Raw genomic sequence first — 21,533 nt, 5'->3', positions numbered from 1 at the left:
CCACCTTCTCCTTACCTGGACATTAACACAGTGGCACAATCCGCTAAACTCTCTCCAAATCTGTGAATCACCCAGCAGGAGCCTCAGCCAGGTGGAATTTCACAAGCGTGGGTACAGCCGCCAAGTCCGCTGGTGAACCTCCGATGCAGTTGATGCAGCAGGGGCCCCTTAGGCGTGAACTTGCAGTGCTCCCGCAACACAAGTTTGGCACAGCTCAGGGGCCTCACCCTCCACAACATCCAGCCAGCCAACCTCATCTGACCTGTGATGCAGAGAGGTGCCGCCCTCCGTTGGTAATCCTCTCTGTGCAACCCGGTGTAGAGGTGGATCGTAGTATGCGATGCAGACCTCACTACATCGACGCATCCAGGCTCCAGACGCAGGTCCAGTGAGGCATTCAGACTCCAGACGCAGGTCCAGCGAGGCATCCAGGCTCCAGATGCAGGTCAAGTGACACATCCAGGCTCTCATCCTGGTCATCCTGGATGTTGGGTGGCTTGAGGGGGTTTTTGATGTGTGCTGCACTTGGCCATGGCTGCTCCATTCTACATTTCATTTTTTTTCTGCCTATTATCTATTGGAGGTCACCTGATAGTCTATTTTTTCCATTAGAGGCAAAAAAAACTCACGTTGGGCTGACTAACGTGCAGTTTTTTTATGCCGCTAATGGGCCTTTCGTTGGTTTTCCCCCGCTAACGCTGGAATTCTTTTCACCATCACGCTAATGTTAGCGGCAGTTTTCACCGCTGATCCCTGAAGCTATCGCCATGTAGCGACGTCTTGTGCATACGTCGCTAACAAGGAGATAGTTTTCAGCGGTACACAGTGGTAAGAGAACTGCCGCTAACTAGCGTTAGCGGTAGTTTTTGCCAGTCCTTGTACATAAGCCCCTAAGATTTTATCTGGAAAACCACTGAGATACATGCCGTCAGCAAATCAAGATGCAATAATATCTTTTTGGTGTTTTTGATGGCTTTAATTAAGCCTTGATAAACCATGCTGATTCTTACTTGTACCAGCAGAGATTTCTTCCGGGATCTGTTATATTGTGCATAAAATATCCTCTCTTTGATATAGAATCAGTAATCCACATTTCTGCAATACCTATTTAGAAAACACTCTGGCATGTATAATCTGATATTTCTTTCATTTCTAATGAAGTCTATGCATTACCACGGTTACTTGTGTATTAAGCAAGATTTTTTTTATTACCCACTATACCAAAATTATGAATTTCTTCATCATGTGGTCTGCGGTTTCTGATCTTTCAATTATTTCCTTTCCCGATACTGCAATTGCACATTTATTCATCAGTCTGAATTTTTCTGAACTGAAAACACCTGCAATGTGCTGTGTATAGCTAGCAGAGAATAGAGACATCCAGAATAGTCAACATGTACTCTGGTACTTTTGGACAATGAAGGTGGAAAGTATCATGATGGACTAGGGAGTGATTAGGGACACATGTCGTTTTGTACAAAATTTCAAGCACTTCCTCGAAATCAGAAATGTGCTGCCTAGCGCCAACACAGGCACACTTGTACCAGTGCAGGCACGCTTGCACCAACGCAGGCACCCTTGCACCAACGCAGGCACCCTTGCACCAACGCAGGCACCCTTGCACCAGCGCAGGCAAAAGACAGGAATGCACCATACAATGTTAAGCACATCACAGTCCTGTCCTTCCCCTATCACGCAATGCAGCAAGGTGACTTGCTGCGCTGAGCTGCTTGATGTGCTAATAGATGTGCCTGTAAGTTATTAATGTGGATGTTTTTCAGTGTTAAAATGCAAGGGTGGGGTAACAAAAGAGAACGCACAGCTTGTAAGCTGCAATGCTGACTTTTGGTTAGGTCTTGAGATTTACAAATATAAGGGAACATAAATAAATAAATAAACAAGTATCTCACAAAGATGTGAGTAGATCCGCAGAGCTCTAAAGAGACAGAAAGGCATCCTGTATAATTTCATATATCTACTAAATAAATCAATGATGAGTAAAATAAATGCATCTTGTGATAAGCCAGAAGTATAATAAGAGGCCCAAAGTTTGCCAATGGGGCCCTCTATGTTTTCATCAGGCATCTCTCAAGCATATGCGTCATCATCACTCACACATAAAGAGAGTACCTGAGACAATCTCAAAGCGCATCGCAGTGTCATTGGAGTCTCGGTCCTTGCAGAGCAGCTTAAAGCTGTTAATGTTCATCCCAGCAGTGACGTTGTCTAGTATGATGGCACTGTAGGAAGGGGGTAGGCACACTGGCGCTTCGTCATTCTCCTCTTTGATGTTAACTTTTACCTGATGGGAAACAATGAGGTGCCTTGTTCATTTATGCACGTACATGTTGATGCAGACCAACGGATGAGATGGAATTATTAAACAAAGGTATATATTTAAGAAAATGAATATACACATGGCCTACTTACATGCTTTATTCAAAGAACTCAAATTAATGTGCTAACACTAATGTGCATTGCCTCTGGTCGCTGTGAGGCAGGAGGTATATCTGGATGCCTTGCTCTCATAAGCATGTACACTGTGTAATTAATTAACTTCCTGGTACCCAATGCAGCAGAAAGCAAATATCAGGACATTTTGAAAATGAGAGGGGAAGAAAAATTATGTGCAAAGAAAACTTTTTTTTTTGGTACGCTACACAGCATCAACTATAGACACATACATTAATGTAGAAACAGAGAAATTAATAGTCATGGCCACAGTGGAAACTGAAATAAGTCCTGACAAAAACATTCAAAGCAGTTCCTCATTATAAAAGCCCATGATTAAAATGGGGCTTAATGGGCACAGTTCAGTCATGTCAGCCCATCCTGGAATACCACAGATCCAAATTTTTACCTTTGCACTCAGTCTCTGAAATAGAAGTCAAAATCTTCCACTGGGTCAAATTCCCATGCTATGGCAGGTGAGGGCCCCACTGAAGCCAAAGCCGTTGGATTTTGCACCAAAATATTAGAGTGGAACAATCATGGATTTTGTAGTCACAGAGGTCGCTTCAAGGGTTAGATAGATTTGCTTTCTCACCCTGTCCCAAGATTTTACCTTCAGACTTAGTTTCCGATTTATATGGCGGCAATAAGCAACTCCGTCGCAATGTTGATGGAGTATGTTTACAGCCAAAATAATGGTCAACTTGTCAAACTTAGATGCAGGCCGACCATTGGCTTAATCACAACAAAGAGATTGGAGAGGATGTAGCCTTACGGCTAGAGCGGGTGACGTTGAAGCTGGGGAAGTGAGTCCGAGCCTCTGCAACGACGCTCAATGTTAGAATTGGGATTTCTGGTTGGCTAAGGCGTGCACCAAAGCCAGGCAGAAACCACCATGCTAAGTCAGGGCTGGGGAGTTACACGCCAAAGACAACCCCTGCTCACCCCCTTGGTAGCTTGGCACGAGCAGTCAGGCTTATCACGGAGGCAATATGTAAAGCGTTTGCGCGCGCACACAGCAACAACACCCTAGGCCCACCACAAAAGAAACTCCACACAAGGTTATATATAAAAAATAGCCTTTGTATTACAATAAACACATTAGATGATAATCACATAATTTACACTGTGCCAACTGTGACTGGGCAGAATTTTACAGGGGACTATTTACACCAGACAGGGCCACATGGACCACTGTCAGAATTAGCACAAATCACCAATTGTTAAATGTAGAACATATACCAACTGTAACACAAATTATAACGGTAGAGCACAACCAGTATTTTCCGGGCGCAATAATGACTTCAGCATTATCACAATAGAATCAGGTATAAAACCTATCCTGCATCCATCACAGGGGCATGAACACATTATGCAATTTCTCACAAGTCTAACGCATTAGACCCTACCTCCTAAATATAATTACACTAGAGGCGTATATCGCACAGGGAAGTATTATCTCCCTAACATCAACCTAAACAGGTAAAACAACCTCCTATGCAGAAATCATATCTAGAGGTATAAAACACAGGGTGCGCAAAACATGCTACACACAGTACATTTCCTAACACCCAACGCATTAGTATATAAATCACAATAACACCTAAATCACGTTAGGGTCCAGGTCACGCCAGAACCTAAACATGGCAGCTGCCCACTACTTGCTGGGCCGCTGGGGACAAGAACAGGGCCTAAACGCTGCAGCTGGCACTAAGTGCTGCGCAGCTGGGGAAGTCAAATGAAGCCTGGGCTCTCAATGGCCCTTGAAATAATGTCAAAACGTTGGAGCCACCTAGGCTCTAAAACAACATGTCCCCCAGTACTGTGGAGCCACACGGGGCTCCTGAAATTACTATGCGCCAAACGTTGGAGCCATCTAGGCTCTAAGAACAAACTTGCCCACGTGTTGGAGCCACTCAGGGCTCTGAAATAACTATGCCACCAACCGTCGGTGCCACACACCGGCTCTGGAACCAAATGCACCCCCCCTTGGGGGCTCTAGAAACCATTATGCGAGACGTTGGAGCCATCTGGGACTCTAAAGCAATCGTGTCCACGTGGGAGCGGAGGGGCGCTTAAACAAAACATGCCCCTTTCGTTGGAGCGGCCCGCTGCCATCCGAGGCCGCTCTGACTCGGTAGTGGTGCCGCGATCGGTACTGACAATGTGCACCCTGGAGCCCCCACTCACCGGATTGGTCTGGGGAGACGCTCCTCTTCACTATGGACACCGCGGGCAGCAGGCGGGGCTCTCTCACTCAAGAGAGCCTCACTGGGGATCCGGCTGCACGTCTCTTCACCCGGGCCCCCTCCTGGGACCTGGGACTCTTCTTCTCACGCCGCCCGCCACGCTCTGGACTGTTCTCTTGCGGGGCTTCCCTTCCCGGAAGCCCCGCCCACGGAGTCCTTGCCTTCCAGGTCGCACTGGGCAGCGGCCTGGAAGGAATTAAATGTGCGGCTCGGGCCACGGCGGTGATTCCCTGGGTAAAGTGCGGGGTGGGCACCCGCAATTTTAAATTAAGATGAAGCGGGGTGGGCACCCGCAGCTCAGTAAAATGAGGGCTGGGCACCCGCGAGACGGTCAATAAGCAGGGTGGGCACCCGCTGCTTTAATTCCCATAAGCGGGGTGGGCACCCGCGAAAAGCACACAATGAGGGGGGAATCCCTATGCTGGGGATTCCCTCTAAGGAGATCGCAGCCCAGCGCTGCAGGCGGCAGAGAGAGGCGCTCCTTCTCCAAAGAGAAAACCAAGGGCTCCCAGACTAAGTAAAGAGCTCTCAAGGCGCTAGTACAGCAACAGGTCCTGTAGGGATTTAAGGGAAGAAGGGTCCCCCAAAAGAAGTCCTCCAGGCATCCAGGGGCTGGGCAGGGCCCAGGGAGGCAAGCCTTCCCCTGGGCCCCAGCAGCAACACGCCCCTGGTAGATTCAAGTCAGAACAAGAACAAGAACATTTTCATGGGGTCACAGCCCCTCTTTTATACACAGAATCCTTTGTCTCCAAAGGTGCAGGGAATGGGCGAACCAGATGCAACTGGTTCCTGAGCACTTTGTTTTGCTCAGCCCCTCTCCCTGTTCACAGGACGGGCCAGGGACATCAGACGCACCACAGGGGGTGGAGCCAGCATTGTGTAGGGAAAGCCCAGCCCTATTCAGGTCCCAGGTGTACTCCTCCCTGCCATCAACATGCAGCTCTCTCCATTCACCACCGGGGCAGACCCATCCTGACTCCTGGAGACAGACACACCAGCCAATCGCAAGCCAGACAGTCACTGCACATTTATTATACAGACAGGCCAGCTTCTAGAAGTGGCACTTCTACACGAGACACCGTAACGCCGCACACATCATTGCACAGCATTCACTCTCACGAGTTCGCACATACCAAACTCGACCCTGCACTCCTCTCACATCAGGACTTAACACGGTCACTCAGATCCCCCATGCATTCCTATGGGAGGGCAGGTCAGTCTCACTAAACATACACAGCGCGCACGCACTTTCCACTGGGACACAGTGTGAAAGCGCCTAAAGGCCTAAAACCACTAGTACAACATAGGAGAAAGGCTAAGATAATGCAAAAAGTTCTAGGGGTGAACTGGCCAGAAGGGCCAAGTCCAACACTCAACATCCTGTGATTCCGGGCAAATCACTTAATTTTTTTAATGAATGTGTCTTTGTGTAACAAAACTGGTGCTCTGATAGCCGATATCTTCAGGTCTAGTTCGCGCTATATAAAACTCTCCGTCTCCACATGATTAAACCACTCCAATGGCCCTGTGGAGTAAGGGCTTTCAGTGGAAGAGCTCATATTTCACCCTCCTGATTTAGATGGGTGGAATTAGAGGTTATTTTTCACTACCCGTCACAGTCAGGAAATCCCTGCTAAATGCACCCCTTGCCATGAGAGAGGAGTCCCATGGTGAGAAGAGCATTTTATTTTTTAGTTTCAGAAAGAAAATCCTGCATGGGGATTTTGAGCTTGACGGCGGGTCGAAAGACACAGCGCCCTACAGTGATTCCGAATGGAGTAACTATCGACGATAAAGACCAACTATAGGTGCGTCACTTATCATAGTGAGCAGTTGAATACAGAACTTGGATTCGACTACGTTCATTGGAAATAGACCACGTCATTTTTTTGAGTAATTGCGAACTTTAAGAAAATTTGGAGACAAACCGAAGGTTGTCCTTTGGGATTAATTTCACTTGTGGATTGATACCACACTAATTTTGAAGAAATAGTGTTTGATTTATTGATACGGGTACATTTGTGACCATCTTTTGATTGGAGTATTTCGACTACTGCCCTGAGGAAGCACTATTCAGGGCGAAACGTGTTGGCTGCACTTTGGCTGCATTATTCCATCGCCTTACGTCATATGTGGTCCAAGTATCTATTAAAGGATCAGATTTAACATCATTGAAGAGTCGCTTGTCTGGCATTTGTACATTTTGAAACATTTATGTTGCCTCTCTGTGATTTTTTAAGTTTACAATAGTGGTGTGGTCTGTTGGCAGTGGACAAGGGAGGTGGGGAACTCTGACCAAGTATAAAATTGTGTCTGTAAATTGTGTATAGCTAGGTAGTGCGGCTTTGATTATCCCTTACTGCCTTCTTTCCTGTTTTAGAGTGCTATGTAAAGCGCTCTGATACCCGATATCGTCAGGCCTAGTTCGCGCTTTATAAAACTCTAAAAAAAAAAAAAGAGTCTCCATCTGAACATGATGAAACCACTCCAATGGCCCTGTGGAGTAAGGGCTTTCAGTGAAAGAGCTCATATTTCACCCTCCTAATTTAGATGGGTGGAAATCCCTGCTAAATGCTCCCCTTGCCATGAGAGAGGAGACCCATGGTGAGAAGAGCATTTTCTTTTTTATTTTCAGAAAGAAAATCCTGCATGGGGATTTTCTTTTTGAAAACCAAAAAGAAAACAGTTTAGAGCAGGGCTCCTGCACCAATCTGCAAAAAGCGTGGACATGAACGCTGTTAATGCGGTTCCTGGCCAGGCTTTAAGAAAGGACTTCTCTACCAGGGTTGTTTAGTTAGTGGTTCCTTCTTAAAAACCCTCATACACGTACGTAACTGGAAATGGAAAGGGGTGGTATATCTTGGTTCTCCGCCTATATGTAGCGTGACAGCATAGTCATAGGGTTTGCTGGGTCTGCTGACCTCCACCCGGAGGTTAACCACTGGCATTTGCACCATTTTAATTTCTTTAAACTCCCACCCACCAATAAATATTTTCACTCAAGTGAGGATGTTTGAAGAATTTTAATCTCACCTTACCACAATCATTTTATAACTTTTTTGTCTCTGGACACTACTGCGAATACCAGTGGTTAACCTCCGGGTGGAGGTCAGCATACCCAACAAACCCTATGACTATGCTGTCACACTACGTAAAGGGGGAGAACCAAGCTATACTGCCCCTTCCCATTTCCAGTTAAGTACGTGTATGAGGGTTTTTAAGAAGGAACGACTAACTAACAAACCCTGGTAGAGTGTTTACAAGTGATCCATTCCCCTATTGATTTTTTACATGACTTTTGGAAGTTGAATGGATCATCGCTTCCCTTCTCTCTCCCTCCCCTTTACATGATTGAAACTTTAAGAAATGACCGCCTGCCTGGTAGTCTTTTCTAAATCTGATGGGCGGTGCGGTACCTCCAACAATATGCTCCATTGCCCTGGCAGGGAAGCTGGCCTTCTGCCAGATTAGAAATATGGCCCTTAGTCACTTTTGTGTAGGTCAAAATCCTACAGTGAGGCAAGGCTGGAAACTGTAGTGGTCAGGGAGCCACAAACCCAGATTGATTCTTTGAAATTAGGCTTCTTATGCGCACAGCTATTCAACAGAAAGTCCTGACGCAGTAGCCAGAAGTCAGAAGTTAGATAATCATCATTCAAACTTGATTAAAACGCCAAGTTTTCAGCCTTTTTTAAAAGGCTGATTGACTTCAGATGGCGCGCATATCAAATGAGAGCTTATTCCAAGTAGTGGCACCCGGAAGAGCCAAGGATCTGCCTCCCGGTCTAGTCTTCCATATTCTAGGAATCACAGCTAATAAATTATTGGCTGGTCTCAGATTTTGGGTAGGAGAATGGAAGCTGAACCTGGCTCTGAGGTACACAGCAAAAATAAAAATTGATGGACGGAATGCAGAACAATGTCATATATTCACCCCAGTACAAATATCTGGGCCTAAATCTATCGTTTTTTTGCTCACCATGCCATTCCAGTTTGGACCCAGCCATATGCAAATCAGTCTTGACCCTGCACCCAATGGGAACACAGCCCCAGATTGATATAGGGCCCTCTGTGTCAGCACCAGTGCCTTGAACACAATTATTTTCCTAATTGGAAGCCAGTGCTGAGCTTGCAAATGTTGGGTTATATGCACTCTCACAAGCAGTTTCAAAAGGAGGCAGGCTGCCGCATTCTGCACCAACTGCAATCTCTCTAGGAGGTATTCCGGCAGGCCCAGGTAAAGCGCAATACCATAGTCGGTCTTGATGTAAAAAGAGCCTGAATAACTGGGGTTTTTTTGCAGATGGAGACAGTAGGTGTAAGACCTTTTTCAGTGAGCACAAAGCGTGTTCCCATCACTGATTTTATTTGTAGCTAAAATCACAGATTGTCATCAAATTGTACCCCGAAGTTCCTCACAATGCCACCCTTAGGGCCTGGAGGAGAGGTATTTTCAGGCCAGAAGGCCTGCCAGCTGTTTAGTTGGATGTTGCCAAAAAAGAGAATCTCTTTCTTCTCAGCATTGCACTTAAGCTGATGTATTCCGATCCAATGAAAGACTGCCGTTAGACACGTTTTAATCAGATTCCCAGGGAGCTCTTTGCCCTTGCCACATGAGAACAGAAGCTGAGTATCATCAGCACATGATATAACTTTGGCACCTAGGGATATCGTTAACTGAGCAAGAGGGGTAAGATGTATATTAAATAATGTAGGGCTCGAAGTAAACCCTGGGGCATTTCCACTGTCAACTCATGAGGATATGATTAATAGGGTGGCATCCAGATCTGCTGGCTGCGTACCCCTACAAATGAGGAAAGCCAGTTGAGGGCCTGACCCACTATTCCAACTGATGGCAAGCGCTCAAGGAGGCTGGAATGGGGACCCATGCATAAGGCTGCTGACAAGTCTAGCATTATCAGCAACGCCTTTCCCCCTCCATCCAATGTGCCTTTGATGTATTCACTAAACTCCAAGAGAGCAGTTTCATTACTATAGTGCAGTCTAAACACTAACTGACTGGGGTGGAGCAAATTGTTGAATTCCAGATACTTGCTTCTCTATTATCTTGGAAAATGCTGGGAGCAGAGATATTGGTCAGTAATTTGACAAAATCCCAGGATCTGCTGACGATTTCTTTATTAAAGTCAACATTTTTGCTTGCTTCCAAGAGCTTGGAACCTTAGCTGACTCTAACAAAGAGTTTAATACAATATTTACTCTAGGGTTAATTACAGATGCACCTAGCTCACACACATTGGGCAGACAAGGGTCAGATGGAGACCCAGGTTTTAGAGTGCTTAATGCCACCAGGGAGCTCTCCAGCAAGATAGGCTCAAAGTTAGATAGGGCCCCCCTGATAGGTGGAATCTTAGTGCTCTATATCATGGCAAGAATCTCATCATTTGGTGGTAAGCCAGAGGAGAGACCTGCCTGAATTGACAGAACTTTTGACTGACAGTAGTCTGCAAGCTGTTCACACCAAGTAGTAGAAGGCTGGTGAGAGTTAATAATCATTATCCAGTTATCTACTATTAGAACATCAGCTTACACCTGGCCATGAGGCCTAGCTGAACCAGGTTTCTGCATGGCAAAAGGTGAATAGTGGGAAAAACTTCTTTATTCTTGTTTGTCTTGGGGCACATTTCAGCCCCTTATTCTGGTCTTCCAAAGGTGATAACAACTCCATCTTATTTCAAAGTACTGCAAGGATTCTTCCTGGTTAGTCCTGAAGCCCTTAGCTACTCAGGGCAGGTTCTAGACACCAGGTCTCTCTCCAGTCAGGTCACCAACACGGTGTAGTCCTCTGTGGTTAGACTGTTAGGACTGTCGGCCTTAGGGTGGTCTTCCAACAAACTTTTGCCCCCTCACCCCTCCTATTTTGCAGAATTTATTTCTGTTGGCTTCCCAACTTTGCCACTGCTAACCTGTGCTAAAGTGCTGGTGCTCACTCTCTCAAACATGGTAACATTGGCTTGTACCTAGTTGAAATTTGTAATTTGCTTATAAGTCCCTAGTAAAGTTGAATACCATAAAACCAGAGCCTGTAAATTAATTGCTAAGAGTGGGCCTTCAGCGCTTATTGTGCCACCCACTAAAGTAGACATTTAAAGCATGTATCAGGGTTGCCATTGCAGCCCGTTAGCAGTTGTAAACTGCCAATTTGACTTGACAAAAAAACCAACTTTGCCAAGCTTAAAACACCCTTTTTAATACATATAATTCACCTCTAAGGTAGGCTCTAAACAGCCCAGAGGGCTGGGTTAATTTTGATTAAAAAGTTGGGGAGTACTTTTAATTTTAACATGTCATGGTAGTGAAAAACTCCTAAATGTGTTTTTCACGACTGTGAGGCTTACCTCTCTCATAAGATAACATTGAGTTACCTTATTACAATTAATAAGTGCTAACTTTTTGATTAGCAACAAGTAGGGATTTCACGTTTGGTGTCTGAAGACATTTTATTAAAAATCACCTTTAATGGTAATGTAAAATTTTAAGTCACAATTTAAAAAATACTACTTTTACAAAATTTGTGTTTTTATGCTAACCATTTGGTGGCTGCAGCCTGCCCCTGGGTCACATGACTAAGCATGAGTGACAGTTGACCTTTGTATAGTCCTCCGCAGACAGCCACACAGTAGAAGGGTTAGGTGTGCCTAAATGGGACATCTCAGGCAGGATGGGGGCGGACCTGGGCACAGCCCCACTTGCACTTTAATACGCTGTGCCCTGCTCTGACACAAAGGATTTTACACTAGCCTTTTGTGTCTGTAACAAGGATGAAACCAGGGCAAAGAGGCAGGAAATGCTAGACACTTCTGTGGGGTGTAACCTTCAGATGTTTCTCCCACTTCAAAGAAGGCAACAGATATAAAAAGGAGACCCCAAGACCCACTCTTCAGTTCACATTCTGGACCTGCTGCGGGACTCTCGGAGGACTGAGGGCTACCTGCTGCTGTGACCTTCTGGGCACTCCAGAAGACTGTTTTGCCCCACCAAGAAGGATTATTTTGCTGCCTGAAGCCTGACTTGAATGCCAGAGGTCTGTCCTGCTGCTTGATCCCTGCTCTTCATCTTGAACCCAGGACTTCCAGAGTGACTCCAAGGGCTAGTTGACAGACCTCCATATCAGAGCCTCGGGACAGAAAAGGCTCCAATCATCTTGAACTCACACCTGGACTTGGCCCTCCAAGTGGTGCCTCTCCCATCCTGGACAATTGGTCCTTAAGGTGCCTAGATATCCAAATCCAATATTTGGGACTTTGAACATTTTCTGCCAAAAAGGGCTCTGAGAACTGAGAGGAGCCTGGGACCTACGTGCTTGCTGATCCACAAAAATGTGCATCGTTGGTCAGCCTGATTTCGTGGCAGCTCACGCTACATATTTCTCCACAGCAGAAAATCATGTTCAGCAGCTTCACACACAGGGGTATCAGGCCTTCTTGAGCCCTTGTCAGTAAAGCCTGCAGCTTTGTCCTGCTGGAGATTTTCAACTTTCTAAACAGAGACTAAGTCCAAACAAAGGATTCTTCACTGTGACTTTGCCCAGCTTTTCCCCAACAACAACACCTTCTCCCTCGGACGCAGTCATCAGCCTTGCCGCACTGAAGTTTACTGTCTCAGACACATTTTTCTTGAAATTTCTTCTCCTTCAGAAAGAAAGAAGAGACCAGGCCCAGTCCACTTTGTGTATCCGACCCGTGCTCTAACGTTGGTTGGCTATAACTTTCGACTTTGCCTTAGTATCTCGTAACTAGATGTCCGAGGTTAGTGCTTTGACCTTTTAGGCGCTAGGTTTGACATTAAATTTTTAAAATTCATAACTCCGGTTCTACTGATTAGATTCTTTTGTTTTGATGCCAAATAATCTATTAAAATATACTCTATTATTCTAAATTGTATTTGGCTTTTTCTTGTGTTATATTCTTACTTTATTGCTGTTTGTGTGCTGCATGAATACTTTACATATTGCCCCTAAGTTAAGTCTGACTGCTTTTGTGCCAAGCAATCAGAGCGGTAAGCACAGGTTAATTTAGTGACTCTTTGTGGTTCACCTTGATAGGGATTGTGACTCTGCTTGAAAAGGGCTCATACCCCCTAAACCAACAAACCAATTTCTTACATAGTGAGACCATTGTGGAGTCAGGAGTCCTTCTGCTTTTTGTATCCCTGAAACAGGCAAAAAGGAAGCTAACCACTTTACCGTTGAAGAGCAGTTACAGTTTCTGTGTTCCAGCAGGATTCTGGAGTTTTTGAGTCCTTGAGTCAGTCATCTTCTTCCAGCAGGAGTCAAGACCCTTCTTCCTACAGGGACTTCCTTTTCAGGTGGAGTTTTGCAAAGCTCAGGAATGTTCTGAGGTGGTGGTGTTTAAGATGTCAGATTTATCCTGTGTAGCAGCCATTGATGGCATACCTTCTGCCTTCCAATCCCAACCATTTTCTCGCAGTTCCCCACTTCCCTTTTAAGTACTTTCTCTTTGTCTTATTGTAAAATTACCCAGGACCCCCTGTTTCTAAATGGCAAAACCCATCTGCCACTAGGCAAGCATATCTTCACTCCCCTATTTAGATGAGCTCCTCTCCTGCCTGACACAGTAAAAGGAGGTTCTATTTCCCACTGTAAATGGAGCCTGGTTGCCTGAGAGGGTCCTGGGAATGAACAGGCTAGGCCCTTCCTGGCATCTACAAGTCAAAAGACATAGGGCCATATGTAGGTAGCTAAATACCGGTCAGTAACGGCCGAAATTCGGTAAATATCCCGTTACCGACCGGTATTTAGCTATTTGAGATGTAGGGGGCATATTTCAGGATTCGGTAATTTACCGAATCGGTAAAATTACCGATTCGGTAAATACCGAATCCTGAAATTATATGTAGGGGGAGTGTATCATAGGTGTGTGGATTCGTTATTTACCACCAACTAAAAGTTGATGGTAAATGACGAAGACCTTTCAAAAAGCATTATTGTGCTATTTGAAAAGTGCAATGTGGCAGACATACATGCCCTTAGGGCATGTATGTGCGCCACATGTGCACACATGGACGAATCAGGGGTGCAACAGGGTGTCAATGTGACACCCTGCCACCCATGCTACTGCCTCCCCCATTACCGATTCGGTATTTACCGATTCGGTAATGGTAACTGGCTTCCCATTGATTCCTATGGGCCTCCTGGCCCATAGGAATCAATGGGAAGGTATGCCTCATTACCGAATCGGTAAATACCGATTCTAAATTACCGCCCCTTTCCGAATCGGTAAATTTTACCGATTAATTACCTACATCACATTTACCGATTCATAAATACCGAATCTGTAAAATTCGGTATTTATGAGTCGGTAAATGTGTAGCTACCTACATATGGCCCATAGTGATCCAGCTACTGTTTGTTCTACCAACTTTTTACGTACACCTCCAGAAAGCTAATTGCCGCTAAATGGTTAGTCGTTAACACTTCCCCTTTCCTCCTGTGCTCAAAAGCATGCCATTCTGCACCAAGGTTGTTAGCTGTCCCAGCCAACCATGTGCATTCTCACTTTGGAGTTGTGATGTGTGGCAGAACTGGTTTTAAGTCAATTCTGGCCCAGGCAGCCTAAAGTCAATTTTTAAAAAGTTACTTTTTCACTTCTGAAAATAAGAATAAATCCAAAGAGCACCTGGCTTCTTGCTGTGGTTCACCCATAGCTCCTTGCTCTCCCACTGCTTCTCCCTCAACAGAGAATCTTTGGAAGATAAAGGACCTGTCTCAAACTGGGTCAGGAAGGGGGGATTAATGGGCAGGGATAGGAATAAGTCTAGTCTTCCAGTTCCCACCTTTTAGTTAATTTCTTCTATTCGTAGGAGTAGACGGGGTGTATGCCAGGATGGGAAGAGATGGATTGCTCCTCCTACCATCTCTCCCTTTTCCCTCCCTTCCTCATCTCACTGACAGAAAGAAGTGGCTTGAGCTGGAGGACATGACTAGGAACCACTGAGGGCAGTCAAAGCTACCCTTAGCCCCTCTTTTAACCTCGCCCACAAACGTGGTCTTTGGATAAACTGAGGAGGCCCATCTGATATGTGTGTGACATCAATATTCAAAATATATTAAATAGATAGCCAAGAAGTGAGCCTTGGGCAGCCCTATTAAGGAGTTTTCAGGTTTCTCAGAAACCAGAAAACTACTTTACCCACACTCAGGCAGCGAAGGATGCAGTTTCCTATTAGTGAGGGACAAAGAGAAAAATGGCAACCAGGGGAGGGGGCCTGTTTATCCCATTGTCATATGTATGCTTCATAAGGGTGCCTTGTGGACACCATTTGGATGACGTATGAAAGAGCGTCATGTGATTCTGAATTTTGTAGGGGTGCATCATATTCATCGTTAGTCAGCACCCGCATATTAATCGATGTGTGCTAAGTAGTGCCATAGAAATGCATTGCTGTAATCGTTTAACATAGAGATGATTAGAATTGTAATAATGCTTTTGTGAAGAATAACGCTGCAAATCATGGTGAATGTATTTAGTAAAATGTATAATGATTAGTTTGTGTAATGCAATGTATTAGGTTAACGTGTGCCATGTTCAAGTTACAAGTGTAAGTTGCTTACTCACGTATATGAGAATAATGAAATAATGTTTAGAGTGTGTTTAACAGTGTAAAGGCCTGATCGCATGTACGGTGGAAGAGAAAGGCCTGTTCATTTTCTTATCTTAGCTAAACGTTGTAGGCCGAAAATGATTTCCCTTGGTACAGGCATTGGGTTGCAGGGAGATGTAAAATCTTGGAGACGTGAAATGTTTTTCGTTCCCATGTTTCTGTTGCAGGTGCAAGGACATTTAGCTCGTTAGTGAGACTAGGTCTTTGTTTTAGGAGTTAGGATGCTGCGAGAAGCCAACAGGGGAGTACACTGGAATGTGAGGATGATACTTTCAGCGGAGAAGGTGCCTGGGACCCAGGGTCAAGCTAACCGTCGTTGGACGCCAGACAAAGTTGTAGGAAAACTACCAGGAGCAGACCTGGCTGAAGAGGTGTGCCGAAGGGCGTGTTCTATGATTTTGGGGTTTTGTATTAGGGACAGTGCCCCGTGGGTTGAGGAGGTGAGGTTTAGACGGGAAGCTAGAAAGAGGATCTTAGAACGAGCTCTGACTAAGTAAATGCACTTCTTAGGAAGTCTTCACTTCTGACACCTTTTATTCTCTTGCCTGGAATGGGGAATGCTAAGTAGGGATGTCACCGTAGAGTTAGTGTAGGGATAGACTAACGCTTTTTCCTTTTTGACTAATGATTCCTAATTTAGATATTGGCTTAACCATTGCTTTCTTGATGATTTTGGAGTCAGTGATTCTTTTTGTTTTGAGTCGGGTGAGAATCCTGCGTAGACTTGCTTTTGTATTAGTGCCCATTTACCTTCTACACCTTGTATTGAGGTGTTTGTATGTTCAGCTATTTTTGGTTGTAATAAAATCTTATAAATTTTAGATTCGGAGTCAGTGATCCTTTCCCAATGAAATCTAAGTTTGGTGATTATGTTCTGATAATTGTATTTCCTCCCCTCTACACTATTTAGCAGATAAAAAGATCCTGGCGACCTGAGAGGATTCATGTAGATAACCAGGTAGGCAAGAATCCGGCCCCATCACGTATATATATGTCAAAAGGGCAGTATCAAAATGCAATAAAATGTTATACAAATTAAGAAAAGTTGGCCAATAGTCCAAAAGAAGTCCTGTTTCATTAAGAACAATCATTCAAACTTTAAACTCCACTGCTAGACTGTGAGTTGGTGGTCGATAAGACCCAAGAACCTTTTTTATCTCACTTGTGAGTAATCGCAGCCAGATAAGAGTTGATGGTTCATTCTGGCCAATTGCTTTGCTCGCATACTTAGAATATTTTTTAAAGTTAAATACCTTGAGAGGGACCATTATAACCTCAAGGTACCAACTTTTCGAAAACAAAATTATAAAGCATTGCTCCGTTAATGAAAATGTATCCAGATCTTTAGAACGGAATCTTCAGACCCTTCCTTTGCTTTCTGTTTCTAGGAAGCTTTCCACAACTGTTACAAGTTCACACAAAATATCCTGTTCCATGTATAACATTGTAGTAGCTGTGACATGGTGCATAAGACTGGCTGAACCACAGTGTGTATTAACCATCAGGAAACACAGATGATGAACCAGTCAGACACCCATTGTGAGGTGATACGGTACAATAATCTCTTAAATACTGACCACCAAAACATATTGAAGGTATTTTCAATGTACGTAAATGTGCAGTTAAGAACAGTAAATCTATACATACATATATTTAAACATATTCACAATATTGGGGTAGTCATTATCCTGGATCTTCTATTTGTGTAGGATGTAATATTTGCTCTCAATATTGTGACAGAAATCCATGTATATGGGCATAAATGTGTGCCATTTTGTAGCTGGAATTGTCGTTTGTAGGCTGTGTACCTTTGGCTGCTTGTTTTAATGTCTACATCCACTATTTATGTTTTCAAAGGAGAATATGTGCTGTTACTGGTTGCACCTCCACGTTTTACAGGATCTCTAGCCTTTGTGACAAGGTGATATGCTTTGTGACATAGATCCTTCCTCCTCTTTCATAGGTCATCCTAACTCAGCCTCACTTGATGGTACAGTGGAGATGGCATTCAGATTGCCAGTGCCAGCACTCCAAGTGTGACATCTCTTAAAGACAGTGGTCAATTGCAGGACCCACCCCAAATCACAGACAGATACACAGCAGATAATAGTACTTAGATTTTTGAGTCTATGTACAGAAATAATTTTTGTCTGCTGGCTCAAAGTTTGTATTGGTGATAATGGCAATCATTTAATGTTCTCCAATATGATTAGAGCAACATCTTTAAAAACATAAACAATCAATGGCCTGATGCTATTTCTACGTGTGCTGCACAACGCGACACACATGGAAACAGCAAAAACGAGGAGAAATAAAGCGTTTCTCCTTGTTTTGGCTGTTTAAGAATAGATTTTCATTGGCCTTAATTTTGGTGCTGCCTCCTATTTACGCTGCCCATGTAAATAGGGAGCAGCATCAATATCAATGGGTGTTGCAGTGGGACGCCCACCTTAACACCCATTGCCCTCCCCTTTCACACTGAGTACAGCATGAAAGGGTGCCCTATTTGCAAGGCAGCATTAAACCACGTTAAGTGGCTATACGCTGCCTTGTAAATAAGGCAAAGCACATATCGCTACAGGAACGTCACTGAAAATGACATTCCTGTGGCGATAAGGGCTTGAAATATGCCCCTTAATCCTTTGGTAGCTTGGCACAAAACAGTCAAGCTTAACATAGAGGCAATGTGTAAAGTATTAATGCAGTACTCAAACAGTAATAAAGTTAAAACACAACACAAGAAAAATCCCAAACCAATTTAGAAACATAGAGTAAATTCCAATAAATAAAATGACACAAAAATGACAAAACTCCAATAATCAGAACCAGAGTGATTTATTTTAAAAATGTAGGTAAAAAATCTCCAAGAAACACAAAGCCCCACAAAGGGTTATCTGACTGTGGAGGGACCAAGTCAAAGTCACAAGTTCAGGCCAACCACATTGGAGCGCAGGTCAGATACAGGGACCAGGTCCGTCCCGTCGGAGAGTTTACCTTTTCATAGTCCAAGTGCATACGAGGAGTCATAGCATGAACTTTGTGATGGCGGGAGGTCGATGTCAGTGCGAGGATCGGTCGCTGTTTGGAAGGTCGTCATCAGACCTTCCATTGGTGAGAGAGGCGGTAAGCGTTGCTGATACAAAGAACCACAAATGTCTGAATATTCACATTTTATTTGGTTTTGAGTCAGGAGGAGTACACTCTGATGCCAACCAAGTGTCCGGGACCTGCAGACACCTCTTGGGGACCAGGACTCATTCAAGCAGAGGCCAACACCATGTCTCAGGCAGGTCCAGTTGGTGGTGGGCAGTTGCAAGGAAGGCCACTGGGTTCTTGTTGTGTCCCTGCAGCTCAAACAGGACGTCACCCAACTGACTCTTGGAGTCACTTCTGGGGATCCAGGATTTAAGGCAAGCAGGTCTAGTCTTCCTTCTTCATACAGCAGGGCAGTGCTTCTTCTAAATCTTCCACAGGCCAAGGAGTGTTCTGATGAGAGGTTTTTAGCGTGCCACATTTATTTCCAGTGCCAGCTTTGTGTGGGGACCAAACCCTGACCTACTGCAAAACAATTTCTAACCAGTTCTCCCCTCTTCCTTGGGTTTGGCACCCATCTGTCTCAAGAGACAAAGGCAAGGGCACGCCTGGTACACTTTCAGTGTGTCTTCTGAAGTGCAATCAGGGCAGGGCACACTTCCTCCCTAGCCATTCTGCCAGGAAGACACATTCCCTCCGCACCTAGGCTAATTTTGTCCTCATGCCTAGAAAGAATACTCATCGAATTACAGGAGAGACATTCACAGTCATGTGATCGTGGATACTAGCAGCATGGCACATTTGGTTTAGGTAGGAAAACACCAGGTTTCAAAAAGTTTAATTTTCAGAATAGTAACCTAATATCAGACTTTACCACTAAAGAGGATTTTTAATTGAAATACATATGAGTGGAATAAGCATTTCACTATTTGTTCTCAAACTGAAGTTATTGCTTATTAAGTGTAATAAGGTAAGTCAGTGTTAGCCTATGTGAGAGACAGACTTACAACAGTGATAAACAATTTTAGGATTTTCCCTCTGTCAGGGAATGTAAAACTTGAATGCACATGTCCTACTTTTTAAATACCATACACCCTGCACTATGAGCTTTAGGGACTACCTTCCGGGTCACTTATAGGTATTAAACATGAGGTTTTAGGCCTGACAAAAGGTTTCATTTAGGAGGACAAAATGGGTGTTTAAAACTGCATTACAGGTTTTAGTGGCAGGGCGGAGACATGTTTTACAGTGCAACTTTAGTGGGTGGTACAATGTGTGCTGCAGCTCACTGGTAGAATTTTAATTTACGTGTCCTGGGCACATGTAGTACCATCTACTGTCATGTGCCCCAATTAGGCCTCGTAGGACCTGTTGCCATTTTTACATGTACGCAGACATTTCCTAAAGATGCCTTCACCTTATCACATCGAATTTTGACACACCTGGGTAAGTTTCTTGAAAACACTGACCTTGCTAACACAAATAAAATTCATGGGAACACTTTCACATTGCCTTGGCTCTGGAATCCTAATTTGAAATCCTAATTTATGGTGAAGTTGGATTTTAAATTATAATTCTGAAAATGCCACTTTTAGAAAGTTGGCATTTTCTTGCCTCAGCCATTTTGTGCCTGCAGCCTGTCTCTGGTCACATGACGGGGTGCAGATTGGCAGTTGGGCTTTGTGTATTCCACCTAGACAGCCCCACACAAAGGGAGCTAAGGTGTGAGTGAGTGGGCTAACCTGACAGGATGGGGGAAGGAGCTGGACCCAGCCTCACTTACACCTGAATAGGCTGTGTCCTGTCCTCAAACAAAATAACCGCCAAAACCCTATAGTTAGTCTGGAGCTGGGGCTGGCAGGGCAGGGCATCTGTACACTTCAAAGGCTTGTCTGGGTCTCAGACTCCATCACTTCAGTACACTTCTGGACCTGTGGATACTCTACCAGGGAGAAGGACTGGTGTACTGCTGAAGGACTGCCTCTCTGCTGGACTGCTGCTCTGAAAGAACTGCTGCCTTGCAGTGCATACCAGATACCCTCCTTGCCTAGGTGAGAAGGCCTGGACCTGCATCTCTTGAACCCAAACCCAGTGTGACTCCAAGAGCTAGCTGTCCACCCTCCTGATCTGAAGCCTCAGGGACATGGCAGGCTTCCAACAACCTTGCATCTGCTCCTAGACTCTAACAGATGTGGGTCTAACCTGCCATGTGGTACCATCCCAGTCCTGGATCCTTGGAAGTGGGCCTAATGTGCATATCAGCAGAACCAATGCATCCTCTCTACTGTTCAGTGCATCCTCGAAACGAACCAGCACATCTCCTTGGCAGAGCGGTGGAGTCTAAAGCAAAACCAACGCATCGCCTCTGCTGCGTGGATTGGACCCTATGTAGCAGGTCCTCATCACCCTCGCAGTCTTTGGAACTGATGCATTGTTGATGGTGCACTGCATCTCCGATCCAGGTCCTTGCATCTCTTGTCCACAGCAGCTTGACAATGACAATGGCCTCCAGATCGCATTCGCAGCTTTTCGGGAATGATACATCGCCAGCTGCACACCGCATTCTCAACGTCTGGACTCCGCATCACATGTCCCACCAATGGGATCCTCGATGTCGACAAAATAGGACCACGCACCGCAGCCTCGCCACATCTTGGAACCGACGCATCGCTTCAACTGCACAATGCTTCTTCGCCTTAGATGCATGCAATGCTCCTCTACCAGGATTTAAAGTACTTTGTTCAGCGGGCTAAGTCTGATCCCTGTAGCCGACTTGCACTCCATCGTGGTTAAACTCAACTTGTGATTTTGTCCCAGTCTGGCATGATCTGATATTCCTGTTGCCGCTTTGTGCTTTTTGGCGCTATTTTACCTTAAAACTTTGAAAATTCAATATCTCTGATTCCCTTGATTGGAATTTTGTCATTTTGGTCTTGTTGTATTTATTTAAATATACTCTATTTTTCTAAACCTGGTGTGGGATCTTTTTGGTTAGCGTTTTCACAGTTTGTACTGTTGGAAGTGTTGCACAAATGCTTTACACAGTGCCTCTAGGTTTAGCCTGACTGCTCTGTGCCAAGCTACCAGAGGGACAGCACAGATTAATTTAGGGATTTTCTGCTTCTTACCCTGACTAGGATTGTGGTTGCTGCTTGA

The 21,533-nt window shown here is 44.7% G+C and overlaps 1 pseudogene across 1 annotated transcript in view; it reads right to left on the bottom strand.

The window, feature by feature from the left end:
* Positions 1-21,533, bottom strand: part of LOC146797602 (cadherin-related family member 3-like) — a 706,232-nt pseudogene that overhangs the window by 105,154 nt on the left and 579,545 nt on the right. Inside the window, exon 14 of the transcript XR_014969047.1 lies at positions 2,131-2,302. The product of XR_014969047.1 is annotated as a cadherin-related family member 3-like (transcript). The remainder of the gene's footprint in view (positions 1-2,130; positions 2,303-21,533) is intronic.

The sequence above is a fragment of the Triturus cristatus genome, chromosome 9 (assembly GCF_964204655.1).
Source record: "Triturus cristatus chromosome 9, aTriCri1.1, whole genome shotgun sequence".
Lineage (NCBI taxonomy): Eukaryota > Metazoa > Chordata > Amphibia > Caudata > Salamandridae > Triturus > Triturus cristatus.
This window is presented reverse-complemented; position numbering and strand designations above follow the sequence as displayed.